This window comes from Camellia sinensis, chromosome 1, assembly GCF_055761805.1.
Source record: "Camellia sinensis isolate YWXY chromosome 1, ASM5576180v1, whole genome shotgun sequence".
In the NCBI taxonomy this organism is placed as follows: domain Eukaryota; kingdom Viridiplantae; phylum Streptophyta; class Magnoliopsida; order Ericales; family Theaceae; genus Camellia; species Camellia sinensis.
Window position 1 is genome coordinate 16,128,080 of NC_138961.1, and position 15,882 is coordinate 16,143,961.

The 15,882-nt window shown below is 43.8% G+C and overlaps 1 pseudogene; it reads left to right on the plus strand.

Moving 5' to 3' along the window:
- The first annotated feature begins 13,873 nt into the window (after positions 1-13,873).
- LOC145789571 (UDP-glucosyltransferase 29 pseudogene) lies at positions 13,874-15,387 on the plus strand (annotated as a pseudogene).
- The last annotated feature ends 495 nt before the right edge of the window (positions 15,388-15,882 follow it).

Below are 15,882 nucleotides of genomic sequence, written 5' to 3' on the forward strand. Positions count from 1 at the left end.
TCAATATGGAGTATCTAATATATCTTTAACTGCATATGACGATGTTTGCTTTGTTTTATTTTATTGCTTATTTTTAATGCTCTGTTTTTCGATGTCAGACTCAATATGGAGTATCTAATGTATCTTTAACTGCATATGACGAAAGTCCATACGCAAACACTCATAGCAGACCTTCCCTTTGAGTTTCTTTATTGGGTAAATTACATATACACTTCTTGAGATTTGATTAAAATATGAGTTATTTTTTATAATTTTGAAAATTACATTTCACTCACTAAAGTTTCTAATTTCATAACAAATCGTTATTTGGGCCGAGCTGGGAGATGAGTAATTTTTGTAAAAATTGGGCCGAGCTGGGAGATGGGTCATTATGGCCCACAATACGAAGGACTGAGTAAAAAGGTTGTAAAGTTACTCCGGCCCAATAGAGGTATAAAGTTACTCCGGCCCAATAGAGGTCGTAAAGTTACTCCGGCCCAAGATAAATGTAAAGACACTCCGGTCCGGCAGCGACTTGAAGTTAGGCCAGTCTCAGAGTTAGTCCGGTCATGGCATATTATGGCTAAAACAGCTAGAACCTTGTTACTTGGTAGCTCGGTTTAAACACACCATGGTTCGTGCATGAGAAAACCGAGATAAGGTGTAACGAGAGGAAGAACCGAACTAATGATAGTACGGCTTACTCTATGGCTCAACATAGCCATGGGTACTTCGGTCTTGTGGGAATTCGGCCATGATAATAACCATCTCACTTGGTTTGAGCAGTGAGGGGGGTGTTGAAGGATAAGCATTATCTTTCAGGAATATGAATCCTAGGAGGACTCTGCATTAAGGAATAGAAGTCCTACTAGGATTGTGCCATACGAAACCTATAAAAGCTCACAAACATCACCTTTGGAGAGGTAACACACAACTTTGCTTTCTGAATACACAGAGCTTTGTCTATTTGTCAAGTTTGCTGACTTAGGCATCGGAGAGGTTCCCGGCACACACCCGCCGGCTGGCTCACGTTTGTGTTTTCAGGTGATAAAGCAACGTCGTACGGAGGAGCGCAGACTTGGTCAACAGGATTATACGAGAAGGTTTATTTCTTTCCCGTACAATTGGCGCCGTCTGTGGGAAAAACAGACAGGACAAAACCTCTTGATTAAGCTCTTCCTCTTCATAGACAATGGCGCACATTGAAGAATTGCCACAGTCCGCAATCGACGGACAAACTCCAGATGGGGGTGCAAGGCGTGAAGGACTACCTTCTATCCCTCCCATGGCAGATTTGGAGCCCCAACGACATAACACCAGGAGGGATACTAGGGGGAGGCGGAATAACAGCCCCCATCGTTCTCGTTCGTAAAGTCCTGACAGGCAAAGACGGAGGATTGATCCTCAAGCTCTGGAAGACCGCGTGAAAGAACAAGATGAATTAATAAAAAAGATGGCGGCGGACATGGAAGCTTTGAAGCGCCAAATGAAGGGAAAAGAAGTGGCAACAGGAGAGGGGCGCAAAAACAAGACGCCCCCTCGCCACTCAGAAAATTGTGGTAGGAATACCACACCCTCGCAAGGAGAGAGCAGAAACCTCAGGACAGGCGATACTCAATCCTGGTCTTCCAGAACTCGTCATTCCAGGTCTGAGAGCGAGATCTGAAAGGTCATACACTGAAGGAAGCACATATTGGCCCTCACATTCGCACCAAACCAGATCTAGACAGACAGAGTTGCCCAGATCATCCGACTTATGAACCGTGCTGGAAGAGAAAGCACGATGCAAGGAGGATGCCAGGGCGCGGGATCCGCACAGAGTTTCTGCCTTCCAGCGGTTGGCTCCTCGAACGCATGGAAGCGTCGAGGTTGGAATGCCAATACCGCGCCCTGCCTACGAACCAACGGACAAAGCATTAGCAAGACTACAGACTTCGCCATTTGTTCCAGCAATTGAAAACGCGCCCTTACCATCAGGCTTCCTTCAGCCGAAATTCACTACATATGAAGGGAAGACAGATCCCTACTCACACTTGATCCACTTTCGCCAGGTTATGGCTGTGTACAGGCGAAACGAGGCCTTAATGTGTATACTCTTCCTATCAAGCCTTGGCGACCTAGGCTTAACTTGGTTCGAGAAACTTCCAGAGGGCAGCATAGCCTCTTGGGCGCAATTGGCAGAGGTGTTCGTAACAAGGTTTCGAACAAACACTAAAACCCCGGTGGAGATCGACCAGCTACTCTCCATCGACATGGGCGATAAAGAGACCCTAAGATCCTACAATAGTCGTTACTGGGAGACATTCAATCAAATTGGGGACTGCCCCACCAATCTCGCCATTGCATAGTATAAAAGAGGCCTTCCAGTCGGGAACAGACTAAGGGACTCGATCACCATGACACCACCCCTTACCATGGAAGCCCTGATGGAAAGAGTGCATCATCACATCAGGGTAGAAGAGGATGGCGCGCGTGCCAAAACAAAATCTAGTGCGACCGCAGTACTAGAAAAGAAAACCTCAGCAAAGGTCAATGCAGTAGATCGTCAGAACAGAAACGGACGTGGCAAACGAGATAACGGAGAAGACCCAGATAAAAGATGGTTGAGAATCCGCACTGCCATAACCACGGTGTTCAAGAAACCAATATATCGGATTCTGAGCGAAATAAGAGATGAGCCTTTCGTCAAATGGCCAGCCAAGCTAGGAGAAGCTCAGAAGGACTATGACGAAAGATCACGGTGCACCTTCCACAAAGAAAAGGGGCACCGCACTGAAAATTGCACGCCATTGATACAGCACCTGGAGGAGTTAGTGGCGGCAGGTCACTTGGATAAATACATTGAAGGAGGGACGCAGCCAATCCCCCAGAACCATAATAACCCCAATGGGATGCCAATCGACGCCCCGCCTCAAGGTATTATCAATGTGATACATGGAGTTTTTGAACCTGAGCATGTATGCGAGCTCAGGGGATCAATCAAAAAGGCTGAGCACTTTAGAGAAGTACTAAGTGCCCAACCTGCCATCAAGAAGGGGAAAACAGAGGCAACAAACATCATGTCTTTTTCGGATAAAGACTTGGATCGAATATACTGTCCTCACAATGATGCCCTAGTCGTCACTCTCCGAGTCAAGGATTTTGACGTCAAGCGGATTCTGATTGACCAGGGTAGTTCATGCGAAATCATGTACTACGAAACATTTAAACAATTAAAACTGCAAGACAAAGACTTGGCGCCTGCCGTATCCCCCCTAATTGGATTCAACTCCATGCCAGAATGGCCCGTCGGTAAGATAATTCTTCCAGTCAGAGCAGGAAGCGTGACGAAACAAGTGGAGTTCTGGGTATTGAAGGTCCCCTCCACTTACAACATCATCTTCGGAAGAACATGGCTGCATGCCATGCGATCGGTGGCGTCATCCTACCACCAAGTGATGCGGTTCCCCAACGACACTGGTATAATTGAAGAAGTTTATGGAGATCAGATCATGTCAAAGCAATGCTTCGCCACGGTGAACGGCAGCCGCGCTGCCAAAGGATATGTTCATTCGGTGGAAGAACCTGAAAGTAATGGGCTATTCGCAGATGTCGGCAAAACGGCGGATCAGAAAGCAGTGGAGGACTTCGTAGAGGTAAAAATAGATGAAAAAAACCCGGATAAGTTCTTTTTGCTCGGTTCGTCGCTGTCCAGCACTGAGAGATTAGAGGTCTTGGAATTCTTGACCTCTAACATCGAAGTGTTCGCCTGGACACCCTACGACATGCCAGGCATTGATCCAAACTTCATCTGTCACCAACTCAATGTCCACCCATCCGCCAGACCGGTCATTCAGCGCACTCGCAGATCGGCACTTCACCATGCCGAAATAGTGGCAGAAGAAGTAGGTAACCTGCTGGAAGCAGGAGCAATTAGAGAGGTGCACTACCCAAAATGGATCTCCAACACGGTCGTAGTACCAAAGAAGAATGGCAAATGGCGTGTCTCCGTCGACTACAAAACAGTCAACAAGGCGTGCCCAAAAGATAGCTTCCCTCTACCACGGATAGATCAACTAGTAGACCTTACGGCAAGGCACAACCGACTTAGCTTTCTGGATGCATACAGAGGCTACCACCAAATCGCCATGCATGAACCAGACCAGGAGGTCACATCCTTTACAACTCCAAGAGGACTATACTGTTACAAGGTCATGCCCTTTGGCCTGAAAAACGCAGGGGCAACATTTCAACGGATGGTCACCAAGATGTTTGAACCATTGTTAGGCAGAACAATGGAGGCTTACATCGACGACATGGTGGTCAAAAGCAAGGATGAGAATGACCATCTTAAGGACCTAGGCGAGATGTTTGAGATCCTAAAGAAGCACAAGTTGGGCCTTAATGCGTCCAAGTGTGCATTCGGAGTAGGATCTGGCAAATTCCTGGGCTTCCTTGTGACCAACCGAGGTATAGAAGCAGATCCCACTCAGATCAAAGCAATCCAGGATTTGGAGAGACCAAACTCAGTCAAAGAAGTGCAGCATCTCACTGGCATGGCGGCTGCGCTCAATCGGTTCATAAGCCGGTCATCAGACAGACTACGACCATTCTTTCAAGCATTAAAAGCCAAGTTTGAGTGGGATGAAGAATGCGACCAAGCTCTGGAAAGCTTGAAGGAATATATGTCTTCCCCACCACTGCTTGTTACCCCAGTACCTGGTGAAGAACTTTTCTTGTACCTGGCAGTCTCTCAGCACGCAATTAGCGCAATGTTGGTTCGTGCAGAAGGAATTCAACATCTGCCCATCTATTATGTCAGCAAGACATTGCTAGGGGCCGAAACAAGGTACTTGCCCTCGGAAAAATTAGCATTGGCCTTAATGATGGCCTCCAGGAAATTGGCACACTATTTTCATGCCTACACCATAGTCGTCCTCACAGCTTTTCCACTAAAAGCTTTGTTTGAGAGGGCGAACTTTTCTGGGCGAATCTTGAAGTGGGCAGTAGAGTTGGGACAATTCGACATCAAGTTCCAACCCAGAACCGCAGTAAAGGCCCAATCTTTGGCAGACTTCGTCGCAGAGTTTACTCCTGGTAGTCATCATATCTGCCCAGTTGACCTAACTGACACAACCAAACTAGGGATGGAAGTTGACGCCGGAATAGCGCAACCCTTAGCAGAAAGCACTCGGTCAGACTCCAAGGCAGACCAAACTAAAGACAGCAAGGAAGAAACAAACCAAGACTCACCAACAGTACAATCAGATGGCGAGGGGCAGACAGCAAGCATGGACCTTGAAGAAAACACTAGCAACATTCTTGACCCCACGACATCATCTGACCCCTCCACTTGCTGGAAGTTGTTCGTTGGAGAGATGTGGAAGCTCTTTGTGGATGGAGCATCCAACCGGCATGGTGCAGGACTTGGCATAGTCTTCATCTCACCAGACGGCCTGGTTGTAGAGCAAGCAATCAACCTTGGCTTCGTAGCATCAAACAACGAAGCGGAGTATGAAGCGCTTCTCGCAGGACTCAAATCAGCATACTACATGAAGGCCACCGAACTAATGGTATACAGCGACTCACAGCTGGTGGTAAACCAAATTTCTGGCGACTATGAAGCAAAGGATGATAGGATGGCCAAGTACCAAGAATTGGCCAGAACAGCGATCAAGAAGTTTGATATAGTAAGGATAGAACAAATTGGCAGGGAGGAAAACAGCAGAGCAGACGAACTAGCAGGCTTTGCCTCAATGGCAGATGCATCCATCCCTCATCCATTGCTCATCGACTACTTACCTAGACTAAGCATAGAAGACCCCGAAGCAGAAGAGGTATGTTGCGCAGAACTAGGTCCCTCTTGGATGGATCCCATCATCCTGTTCTTAAAAGACGGCATCTTACCAGAAGAGAAAAAAGAAGCCAACAGAATAAGAGCGAAGTCACAGCGATTTTGGCTCTCTCCATCTTTAGCATTATACAAGAAGTCATTCTCAGGGCCTTACCTAAAGTGTGTTCATTCCAGCAAAGTGGAAGCATTCCTGTTCGAAATACACGAAGGGATATGTGGAAGCCATCAAGGAGGAAGATCGCTAGCTTACAGGGCCATTTCGCAAGGATATTGGTGGCCATACATGCAGGCAGATTCGGAGAAGTACGTGAAGAAGTGCGAGAAATGTCAAAAATTCGCACACCAAATACATCAACCAGCTAGAGAACTCCTACCATTAACTAGCCCATGGCCTTTCGCAATGTGGGGCTTAGACATAGTAGGACCACTTCCAACAGCACCCGGCAACAGGAAGTTCTTTCTCGCAGCAACAGACTACTTCACAAAATGGGTGGAAGCAGAAGTATTGGCATCAATCAAGGAAAAAGATGTAAAGAAGTTCATCTGGCAAAACATCATCACTCGATTTGGCATACCAAAAGCCCTAATTTCAGACAATGGCACTCAGTTCGACGGCAAAATCTTCAGAGGCTTTTATGAAGAGTACAAGATAGAGTTCTATAATTCTACACCGGCATATCCTCAAGCAAATGGCCAAGCAGAAGCATCAAATAAAGTCGTCTTGGATGGACTGAAGAAAAGGTTAGAGAAGGCAAAAGGCAAGTGGGCGGATGAACTTCCTCATGTTTTATGGGCTTACCGCACCACACCTCGACGATCAACAAGAGAGACACCATTCTCCTTAGCCTACAGAATGGAAGCAGTAATCCCACTAGAAGTTGGCCTCCCCACAATTCGAAGCGAAAATTTTGATCCAGACTTGAATGGAGAATCCATAGCATTGGAACTCGACCTCGCGGAAGAAAGAAGAGAAAGAGCACTGGTTCACATTGCCTCATACCAATAAGAGTTATCCAGAAAATACAACAAAACGGTGCATCCAAGACAGTTCAAGATTGGAGATTGGGTACTGCGCAAAGTGATGGGAAACACCTTAATACCAGGAGATGGCAAGTTAGGGCCAAACTGGGAAGGTCCTTATAAAGTGGTTGGGTTAGCAGGCAAATGGGCATACCACCTAGAAGACAAGGACGGCAAAGCAATCCTTAGGCCATGGAACACGGCCAATCTCAAGATATTTTATTTTTAGCTTCCTTCTTTTCAAACATATGTAATTTCTTTTTCCTCAATAAAACAATCGATTCTTTTCAAGCACGAGTTGTTCTCTGTAAAAGTTAGCTTTAGTAAAGTTTAGGCACATTACGAACATTTTATTCTAAGTTGGCTGAAAAAACTAACTTAGAGGTTGGCTGGAATAAACCAACACCCCTCCTAAGCCCAGGATAAGGATCCAGGCTGCAGGACGTTTGGTCGGCATAACCAAACATTTTATTCTAAGTTAGCTGGAAAAACTAACTTAGAGGTTGGCTGGAATAAACCAACACCCCTCCTAAGCCCAGGATAAGGATCCAGGTTGCAGGACGTTTGGTCGGCATAACCAAACATTTTATTCTAAGTTAGTTGGAAAAACTAACTTAGAGGTTGGCTGGAATAAACCAACACCCCTCCTAAGCCCAGGATAAGGATCCACGCTGCAGGACGTTTGGTCGGAATAACCAACTCTTTATACTCTTCAGCCGAAGTAAGGATATGGCTGAAGAGTGGTTGGCTGGATTAAACCAACTCTTTGTACTCTTCAACCGAAGTAAGGGTATGGCTGAAGAGTGGTTGGCTGGATTAAACCAACTCTTTGTACTCTTCAGCCAAAGTAAGGATATGGCTGAAGTGTGGTTGGCTGGATTAAACCAACTCTTTGTACTCTTCAGCCGAAGTAAGGGTATGGCTGAAGAGTGGTTGGCTGGATTAAACCAACCCTTTGTACTCTTCAGCCGAAGTAAGGGTATGGCTGAAGAGTGGTTGGCTGGATTAAACAAATTCTGTGTACTCCTCAGCCGAAGTAATTATGTCGGCTAAGGAGTGGTTGGCTGGTAAGCATAGTTAGTTTGACTAGCAAAAACTGAGATAAAAGTTGGAAGTGAAAAGATCATGGAAAAATCATTACAAGTACAAACATACACATCAACCGAAGTAAGAGTTCAAGCAAATTGTCATTCATCAAAAGGCAAATACAAAGGAGGGGCCATAGCCCGGTTACAAAAGCAAAAAGTAACAAAAAAGAAAAGCAAAAAGACAATCAGTTGAAAAGATCATCAATTTCGGCATCAAACGCAGCATCGGTATCAGCACGAAGACCGGTTTCAGGCGGGAGCTCGCTCTCAAGGGTGGTTTCGGTCGGAACCACGGTTTCACCTGGTAGTTCAATAGTCAGGTCTTCCACCGTGGGCTCCAACCGAACTGACTGGTCCGCATTGACAACCGGAGTATCCTCAGAAGCAGAGTCTTCGTCAGAGTCTGAGCCTTCAAGAAATTGTTGCTGCATGGCATCAGCATACTCCATTAGGGAGTTCGGTATGAAGTAGGCTGGAGGGTTGAAAAGCTCGGTCTGTGGATCGTGACCGAGCTTCTCAACAGCTGCCCTCCAGCCACAGTTGAAGAAGAGTTCCTTGGCGGCTTCGCACTGCTGGATATAAGCATCCTCTGCCTTCTTGAAGCCTTGCTTTTCGGCTCCTTTTGCGCTCTCCTTCAGCTAGGTTATCTCGGTATCTTTCTTCTTTTCGAGCTTCGCCAGCTCGCGCAGATACTTATCCTTTAGAGCAATGGCAGCCTTCTGTTTTTCTGCTTCGGCCGAACTAACCAGTCCGGCCAGTCGGCCGTTCTCAGCTCGTAGCTCGGCCATTTGCTTTCTGGCCTCCTCTAGCTCGGCCGTCTTCGCTTCGGCTTCTGCCACGGCTTGCCTTGTTGTTTTCCTGAGCTCTAACACTTTCCTGTGAGTGATGTTGTTTTTCTGAATGGCCTGACAAAACAAAGACTTCCCTTGAGCCGAAGTGAAAGTTGGAAAAATTAGACAGAAAAACGGACAGAGCTACTTACTAGGATCATGGATTTTGTTGAAGACCGGATGGCCTTCAGTTCGGTGTTTAGTTGCTTTTGGTGGTGCTCCATATCTTTGGGGAGGCACACACTCTTGGCCAGGTTGAAGGCTAACTGGTGATCCTTATCAGCAACAACCGAGTCTGAGTCATGGATATCTCGGTTGTTGAAGGTAAGCTTTGGTGCCCAGCTAGTGGTAGTTCGGTCAGAAGGCTCCGGTTGGGGGCTCGGTGGCGGGCTCGGTGGAAGAGCAATTTCGTCTTCATCAACCAAGCGTTATTCAGTTTCGGTAGTCCAGGCGCGCTTGGTTCGGCGGGATGAGGACGGTTGTTGAGTAGGAAGGGCTACAACGGCAGGCTGCGTTTGACTTGGTGGCTGTACCTCGGGTCTGTTAGTTTCGGTTAGAAGCGCCCTTACTCTGTTTCTTTTAGCCATTTCTTCTTCAGCAATTAGTGGGATTAGTCTGATTTGTGGTAAGGTTGGGTCCGGCTCTGGTGCGTCTTCAAGAAGAAAATTAGTTACTCTGGCTTTTCGGCGACCGTTGTATCGTAGGTCGGCTCGAACTTTAGCAGTTTGGCCCAACTACGTTCTGGATACCGTAGTGCGGCGCGCAAAGTCGCTAGGTTTGGGTAGCTGTATAATGAATGGAGGTGGGCAGAATCTGCGAAGGAAGACAACTGTTAGTTCGGCCGAAAGATTGAAAAACAGAAATATAGTATAGCAAGCAAGAAAACCGAAGTAAATATACCGGGCTCTCCTTTTTTCCAGTTTATACGTCGGCCAGGAATCTGGGCTTGATGATCCTCAAAGTTCCCAGACACCCAGAAAAAGTCGTCGTCGTTTAAGTCTTTATCCGGTGTATGTTTTATTATCTTCTCTCGGCGACGATGTATTCTTAAATAATAGACCCATCCATCTTCTTTTGAACCAATGGAGTATTGGTGGAAGATTTCGGCCAGGCCAAGGTTTAGTCCGGCTTGGCGGTTCAGTTCGGCTATTCCCATTATGATGCGGTAGGAATTGGTTGATAGTTGGGTTGGGCATAGTCTGGTTTGCCTAAGAAACTCACACATCAAGGGTTGGACTGAAAATCGCAGTCCGGTTTCAATTATGGATAAGAGGGTGAAGGGGACAAAGCCTTCATTATCCCAAGGAATGACATCTTTTTCGGCTAAAGACAGGTGGACGTCATCGGCTATATTGTAGTCTTTTCTGAATTCGGCTAGGCCGCCTGGAGTGTCTACTAGATACCTATACTTCCCCATTTATTGAATAAATTACGAATAAATTAAGTTTGGTCCAAAAATTGTTCTCAGTAGCTCGGTTGAGCGCGCAGAGGAGTGCCTGGGCAACCTAAGTCTGTAAGGTAGAAAACAAAGGGGTTAAGCACAGATCATCGGACCGTGCTACAATATAAAAGTACGAAAGATTGGAACCTTACTTCCGTTATGTGGATGATACAGATTCTAACTCGGTTTCTGCAAGGAGATTGGTAGCTCGGTTTGAGCAGGGGTTTGTTAGTTCGGGCTTGGCAAGCGTCTGGTTATCTCGGCTATGGAAACGGTTCTGTTTTGATCATCTAGGGGCAGCTTTCTGAGTTTCATCTAAAAAACTAAGAAAGCTGGCATAGCCCCAAAGGCCTAGATCGGTTGGGGTTCAGGTATCTCAGTATGCTAAGTGCAAACCTAGTTCGGTTGGTTACCTCGGCTAAGGTCTATCAAGAAGTGATTTCTTATTTAAAGTTACTGGGGTAAACGTGAAGTGTTAGTCCGGTTGTAAGCCAACTACACTTCTACCTAGCTTAAACAGTATCCTAGTTCGGTTGCATGGTGATTTTAGATCAAAAACCTGTTTTCTACAGGATATTTCATATACTCATGTATTCTACTGTTAAGGTTTTCCCATAGAAGCACAGAGCAAAGCAAAATGGAAGAAAATGTTTTGCAAAAATACAGAAAACAAAACGCATAGGACAAATACGGAAACAAACAGAGCAAGAAGGATAGATTTGCTTACCAGATTAAAGAAAAAGACCTAGATGGAAGCAGCGACAGTAACAGAGGCACACGAAACAAGCTTCACAGTTGCAAAAGTTAGAGAGCAAGGGAGCTTGATAGAAATGATGAGGGAAATAAAAAATGCAGTGGTAAAAACCAAAGATGAAAAGATTGTTTTGTGAAAAGGACGAAAGTGAAAGAGCGGGAACTGTTCAAATTTCACGAAATACGAAGACGGCGTGACAGCCGTCCTCAGTCAATCGGAGTGTGCCACGTGTCATTAGAATGGGAAGCGTTACAGTCGCTGTGATTGAAAAGACGTTTTGACCGGACAAGCAGTGCCCGGAGTGAAATTAGCTCGGTTGGAAGATTAAAAAGTTTTTAGCTCGGCTGGAAAGGCTAAATGGTTTTTTAGCTCGGATGGAAAGGCTTAAAAACTTCTGCTCGGCTGGTAGACAGGTAATCCCTATCATGCTGTGCAGATGGGATTAAGGGGCAATTGAGAGGGTAATTTTTGTAAAAATTGGGCCGAGCTGGGAGATGGGTCATTATGGCCCACAATACGAAGGACTGAGTAAAAAGGTCATAAAGTTACTCCGGCCCAATAGAGGTATCAAGTTACTCCGGCCCAATAGAGGTCGTAAAGTTACTCCGGCCCAATAGAGATATAAAGTTACTCCGGCCCAAGATAAATGCAAAGACACTCCGGTCCGGTAGCGACTTGAAGTTAGGCCGATCTCAGAGTTAGTCCGGTAATGGCATATTATGGCTAAAATAGCTAGAACCTTGTTACTTGGTAGCTCGGTTTAAATACACCATGGTTCGTGCATGAGAGAACCGAGATAAGGTGTAACGAGAGGAAGAACCGAACCAATGATGGTACGGCTTACTCTATGGCTCAGCATAGCCATGGGTACTTCGGTCATGTGGGAGTTCGGCCATGATAATAACCATCTCACTTGGTTTAAGCAGTGAGGGGGGTGTTGAAGGATAAGCATTATCTTTCAGGAATATGAATCCTAGGAGGACTCTGCATGAAGGAATAGAAGTCCTACTAGGATTGTGCCATACGAAACCTATAAAAGCTCACAAACATCACCTTTGGAGAGGTAACACACAACTTTGCTTTCTGAATACACAGAGCTTTGTCTATTTGTCAAGTGTGCTGACTTAGGCATCGGAGAGGTTTCCGGCACACACCCGCCGGCTAGCTCACGTTTGTGTTTTCAGGTGATAAAGCGACGTCGTACGGAGGAGCGCAGACTTGGTCAACAAGATTATACGAGAAGGTTTATTTCTTTCCCGTACAGGTAAATTACATATACACTTCTTGAGATTTGATTAAAATCTGAGTTATTTTTTATAATTTTGAAAATTACATTTCACTCACTAACGTTTCTAATTTCATAACAAATCGTTATTTTTATTAATAAATCATCTAGTCAAATAAAAGTTTTTAATGATGTTAAAAATATGTTTCAATTAATAATTTAAGTAATTTTATTATTGTATAGGAGAGTAATTATAAATTTTATTTTTTTAATTAATTCTGTTAAATAAAAAATATTAATAATGAGGTATTTGTAATTTTCAAACCACAGGATGTAATTTGTACTTTAAGCAAATCTCAGGGGATATATTTGTAATTTACCCTTATATATATATATATATATTGGTGTTTTGGAAAGATGGTAAAAATCTAGTTATTTGGCTTTTTTGATATAAAAAAGTAGAGAGGTGATGCGACTTAAAAAAGTCAAAAAGTAGGGAGCTGACATTTGTCAACTTCACATTTTAGTCAAAAAATCAAAAATTCACTATAAATTGTCACATCACTTTCTACTTTTCTGCACAGCTTTTTATAAAAAGTCAAAAAATTATTAAAATAATCTATTTCCAAACGAGAACTTGCCAAAACGCCCCATATATATATTATTAAATTATTCTTGTATGGGCCTCTAGTTTTCATCGCTGTCGATGATGCATCAAAACCCTTTTTTATATAAATTCCTGTACGGGAAAGAAATAAACCTTCTTGTATAATCCTGTTGATTAAGATTGCGCTCCTCCGTATGTCGTCGCTTTACTCCCTGAAAACGCAAATGTGAGCTAGCCGGCGGGTGTGTGCCGGATACCTCTCCGATGCTTAAGTCAGCAAAATAGACAAATAGACAAAAAGCTCTGTGTATTCGGGAATCAAAGTTGTATGTTCCCTCTCCATAGGTGATGTTGTGAGTTTTTATAGGTTCCGCGTGGCACAATCCTAGTAGGACTCTTACTCCTCCATGTAAAGTCCTCATAGGAGTCACTCTCCTGAAAGATAATGCCTATCCTTCAACACCCCGCTCACTGCTCAAACCAAGTGAGATGGTTTTACCTCGGTTGGATGTCAATACGACCGAAATAACATGGCCATGCTAAAGCTGCAAATTGGACCGAGCTCTACCTAGCTCGGTTCTTCCTTTCACTGTCAGTTACCTCGGTTTAATATATTCCAACCAGGCTGTTAAGACCATGCTAACCACACCGAGCTAAGACCGAACTAACCCATAGCATGGTCCTGAGAAAAGCTCAACATACTGGCTCAAGATGGTCTGACCGAGCTAACTGTTACCGCGCCGACAGCGACGACCGAACTAACCACTAAGCTCTTTCGGACCGAGCTAACTGCAGGGCTCCTTTGCACCAGACCAATTACAAGGCCGTTTTTACTGTGGCCCACAGAATGGCCCATTACCCAGCTCGGGCCACAATAGGGAGCTGACATTTGTCAACTTCACATTTTAGTCAAAAAATCAAAAAATCACTATAAATTGTCACATCACTTTCTACTTTTCTGCACAGCTTTTTGTAAAAAGTCAAAAAATTATTAAAATAATCTATTTCCAAACGAAAACTTGCCAAAACGCCCCATATATATATATATATACATATATATATATATATATTATTAAATTATTCTTGTATGGGCCTCTAGTTTTCATTGCTGTCGATGATGCATCAAAACCCTTTGTTATATGAATTCCTATATATACATGTACATCATTCAGTGCATCAACATTGCTATATTTAGCATACAATAACCAAAAAAACAGAGCCCAAAAATAGAGATTGACCATGAATACCAAACAGAGCACTATCAGTGTCCTAATGCTATCATGGTTGGCCCATGGTCACATCTCTCCCTTCTTAGAGCTTGCCAAGAAACTCTCACACAGAAATTTCCACATATATTTGTGTTCTACCCCAATCAATCTCAAATCCATCAAGAATAGAATCACTGAAAGGTATTCTCACTCCATTGAATTAGTAGAAATCCACCTTCCATCCTTGCCTGAGATTCCTCCTCACTACCACACTACAAATGGCCTCCCAACCCATCTCAACTCCGCCCTCAATACAGCCTTTGAGATGGCAAGCCCAAGCTTCTTCACCATCCTCAACACACTAACTCCAGACCTTGTTATTCATGACTTCACCCCCTCATGGGCACCAACAATTGCCTCCTCGTTTAATATTCCGGCAGTCCAGCTCATGACTTCTAGATTCCATGAAACGCGGTTTCACCATACGATCGAGAATGCAACAAAAAAATCCAAAGACAAACAAGCTGCCCCTGTAAATGATCAACATGAAATGAAACCACCTTGCAAGATTGTGTTGTACAACACTTTTCGAGAGCTTGAAGGAAAATGCATCGATTATCTGTCGGATATAGGTGGGACGAAGGTTCTCCCTGTTGGTCCTCTTGTGAAAGAAAACATCGATAATGAAAACTAGCACTCTGAGATCATACAATGGCTTGATAACAAGGATGAATCCTCCACTCTGTTTGTTTCCTTAGGGAGTGAGTATTTTATGTCTAAGGAAGAGATTGAAGAGATAGCTCATGGGTTAGAGCTTAGCAAGGTTAATTTCATACGGGTTGTTAGGTTTCCTGTATGAGAGAAAGTTGAGCTTGAAGAAGCACTGCCAAAGGGGTTTATTGAGAGGGTAGGAGAGTGAGGAATGGCTGTGGAGGGTTGGGCACCACAGGCAAGAATTCTGGCCCATTCAAGCACCGGTGGCTTTGTGAGTCACTGTGGATGGAATTCAGTATTGGAAAGCTTTGTAGCAATGCCAATGCATTTGGACCAGCCATTAAATGCTAAACTAGTGCAGGAGGTTGGTGTGGCTATGGAGGTCATTCGAGACGAGAATGGCAGACTCAACAGAGAAGCAATAGCACAAGTAATAACGAAAATAGTGGTGGAAAAAAGTGGGGTGGATATAAGAATTAAAGCTAGAGAATTTAGTGAGAAAATAAGAATGAAAGGAGAGGAAGAGATAGATGTGGTGGTTAAAGAGTTGTTTCAACTTTGTAAGGATAGATGATGAGTTTCTTTCTTCTTTTTTTGCATTATAAAGCTTGTTTCTTTTTTTGTTGCATTTTTGTTCTTGTAACTTGGTTCCTGATTTTCTATTGAGCACATATACTAACAAGCATTGTTTTGGTATGTGTTTGTTTGTTTGTTTGTTTGTTTTTAATGCAATCTGAAACCCAGAACAAAACTGAAATGGTTGAAAAGATGGCAACCAAACCCCAAACCATAAACACAACAGAGAAAGGAGAAACCAAAAGAGAACATCCAAACCCCTACTCTTTTGAGAAAACACTTCGCCCAGAAGAACAACTAAAACAGAGTAGTGAAAACATCACCAATCTAGGCCCATGGGTCTAAAGCTAATCCCATTTTGATAATCTAATTCGTTGAAATTTTTGACTTTTTTTGTGTAGATCATTCGAGTAAAATTTTTTTTGTCTCATATGATAATTATAACTCTATGATTTTGTTATATTTATTTTCAAAAAGAAAATTAATAAATAAAATAAGTGTGATTTTGAAAATAGTCTTTCTTTTTTCTAACACAAATGTGACAAATTCATGTTAGTAGAATTATTTACGTACAAAAGATGAACATATTAATCATTGAAATAGTATC